Source organism: Chinchilla lanigera, unplaced genomic scaffold (assembly GCF_000276665.1).
Source record: "Chinchilla lanigera isolate Chin_1 unplaced genomic scaffold, ChiLan1.0 scaffold00012, whole genome shotgun sequence".
Taxonomy (NCBI): Eukaryota; Metazoa; Chordata; class Mammalia; order Rodentia; family Chinchillidae; genus Chinchilla; species Chinchilla lanigera.
Genome location: NW_004955413.1, coordinates 6,369,403 through 6,372,793, shown reverse-complemented (window position 1 = coordinate 6,372,793; position 3,391 = coordinate 6,369,403).

The window sequence follows — 3,391 nt, the reverse complement described above, 5'->3', positions numbered from 1 at the left end:
CCCGCCAGCATCTAAATTGTCTGTACTTTTTATTTTATTTTATTTTTTTTGAGAAAGGGTCTCACTATGTAGTTCAGACTGGTCTTGAGCTCACTTTGTAGCCCAGGCTGGCCTCAAACTCAAAACAATCCTCCGGCCTCAGCCTCCCAAGGGCTGGGATTATAGGAGTGTGCCACCATGCCAGGCTTTTTTTTTTTTTATAAATTATCTGACCTAGCCAGGCCTCGTGGCGCACTCCTTTAATCTGAGCACTCAGGAGGCTGAAGCAGGAATGATACAGGGGAAAGAAACTCCCACTCTGAACAATATCTGGGATGAGTTCATGTTCTCTAAAATCGAAGAATGAATTTTAGGAACAACAGAGGTTAAGAGCAGAATATATTTATTGAGGGAAAGAAAGCTTCTGTCTGAGAGAGGGACAGAAGGGGGCCACGTGGGTTGCCGAGGAGCCTGTCTTTTCTAGGGATTTTATAGAGCAAAACCATGAGGTGGGGTAGGCCCAAGTTGGGGTAAAAGATGGGAAGTCACAGAGCGGGCATGAGGTGGGACAAAACTGTGGTTGGCCAATAAGATTACAAGTATAATTGCTCAGGTAAAACTGATTAAGTCGGGATCAAATGGGGAAGCGAGTCACGTAGCAAGCGGGCATGAATACAGAACAGGGGCTTCTCCTGTGAGGGGTGGGGTCAGTGACTCCTCAAGGTGATACTACCTATTTGGAATATCAATCCCTGAGGTCCATCCCTAGGGAGGTATGTGGGCACATCTGTTTAATCTTTTGTCCACAGCTGGAGGTGTCTGTCTTCCCCACAGTTGCAAGGTATCTCATCTTCCCCACTGGCTCCTTCAAGGGCCTCGCCCTGTCTGACTGCCTATAATGTTTCTAATAGTTCTATCTGACTCAGCTGCCTGTAACAGGAGGATTGCCATGTGTTCCAGGCCAGCCTGGACTACATACAGAGTTCAAGGACAGCCTGAACTAGAAAGCAAGACCCTTTCTCAAAAATCCAAAACAAAAACCAAACTGGGGCCGGGGATATAGCTCAGTGGCGTAAGTGCCTGCCTGGCAAGCTCAAGGTCCTGAGTTTGATTCCTGGTACCAAAAAAAGAGAAAACCTCACTAAACAAAACAAAGATCGTCTGTCCTAGTTGTCCAGAAATGTTCTAAATAGCAGCCAAAAACAATGGGAACCAGATATTAAAGATTCTAGGAGTAGACAGGCATGGTGGTGTACTTCTCTAACCCCAGCGCTTAAGGCTGAGGCAGGAGGGTTGTTTAAAGTTTGAGACCAGCCTGGGCTACAAAGTGAGGTCAAGGCCAGCCTGAACTGCATAGCAAGACCATGTCTCAGACAAAAAAAGAGATTTTACTAGTAATTCCATTGTGTTGTTTACTGTTTTCCTTTTCACCTGTTTCTTTCTCTCCACTGTCTCACTTTATATCACACTGTTAGGATAAAACCCAAATTTAAAAGGCACTGAGAAGCTGGGCGTGGTGGCGCACGCCTGGAATCCCAGCACTCAGGAGGCTGAGGCAGGAGGATGGCTGCAAGTTTGAGGCCTGCCTGGGCTACAAAGTGAGCTCAAGGCCAGTCCAAATGATATAGCAAGACCCTGTCTCAAAAAACCCAGCCCCTCCTTAAAAGGCACTGAGAGAGAAGACAAATTCAGGAAAGGAGTTTGTAGATTCAGGAGCTGATGGAAGAGAGATTAAATAAGAAAAGCAAAGAAGACAAGAAGTAGATGAGTAAATAGCATAATGGGCCAATGTAGGTTTGAAACCAAGAGGGTAGAAATGATTTGAAAACAAAGACATGGGAAACAATTTGGACAAAATAGAAATAAGCCACTGTTTCTTTGCATCTAGGATAATTACATGAACTTTAATGAATACCTGAATTTTTCACTGCGTAAATATAGCAGGCCATGACAGTGGTGGCGCCAATCTATCAGGATGCTTGGATGAATTCTGCACTCATCCATTCAGGGTGCTGCTGGTGACACAGATGGGTGAGACAGGCTCCACGCTCTTATGTGGTCTGCATATCTTCCTTTCTTTGATTCCAAGGACAAGAATTTACTAATTGAGCACTGGGTGAGGGTCCTGTTTTTTCCCCTTTATTCCTCGGTGCTTCCTCAATTATTTAGAAGAGGACATGACAGCATTCCAAATTTACTTCCATTTTTTTTTTTTTTTTTTTTGAGAAAGGGTCTCGCTATGGAGTTCAGCCTGGACTTCAGCGCACTTTGTACCCAGGCTGGTCTCGAACTCACAAGATCTTCCTGCCTCAGCCTCCCGAGTGCTGGAATTACAGGCATGCACCACCACACTCGGCTTCATTTTTTCTCTTTACCGATTCTTCCAAAACCTATGTTTATCATTTTCTCCCCATAAGGGAGTCACATTCTCTTTTTACTTTTATTTTGAGATATTCTCCTGCAAAATTGTCCATGCAGGCAAGACTCCAACTTTCAATCCTCCTGCCTCAGCTTCCCAAGTGCTGGGATCAGAGGTGTGGGCCAGCACACCCTGCTCAAAACATATGCTTTTAAAATTCTGTCATGAGGTGTGGTGGCCCATACCTATAATCCCTTCATTCTGGAGGCTGAGGAAGTAGGGTCAGGAGTTTGGGGCTTGAGGCCAGCTTGCTCTACAGAGTGAGTCAAGGTCAGCCTGAACCACACAGCGAGACCCTGTCTCAAAGAAAGACAACAAGAACAACAGCAAAGCAAGAAAAAAAAAAAACTCTCACAGATGAATCAGGGTGTCAGAAATCACCAGTGCTTTAATTTCATTGCCTCCATTTTGTCTTCTGTCAGAAGGGACTAACAATATTTGTTTAACCTTATAAGGTTGCTTAAGGCTACACGAGTTTATAGAAATGCTGAAAGCTTTCAATAGTATTTTGGACTCTGTATTCCCAGCACTCGGGAGGCTGAGGCAGAAGAATGGTTGCAAGTTCCAGGCCAGCCTGGGTTACAAAGTGACTTCAAGGTCAGCCTGAACTGCATAGCGAGACCCTGTTTCAAAAAGCAAAAAAAAAAAAAGTAGACTCCTTGGACTGAGAATGTAGCTTGGTGGTAGAGTGCTTTGCCTACCATAGACCTGGGTTAAATCCCCAGCACCTTAAAAAAAAAAAAAGAGGGGCAGGGATATAGCTCAGAGGCATAAGCGCCTGCCTGGCAAGTGCAAGGTCCTGAGCTCCATTCCCAGTACCAAAAAAAAAAAAAAAAAACAAAAAACCGAATGAAAGAAAGAAAGGAAGGAAGGAAGGAAGGAAAGGAAGGTGGCTGGTGTCTACAAACCTATAATCCCAGCACTCAGAGAGGATGAGGCAGGAGAATGGGAACTTCAAATCCAACCTGGACAATTTAGTGAGATCCTGTTTCA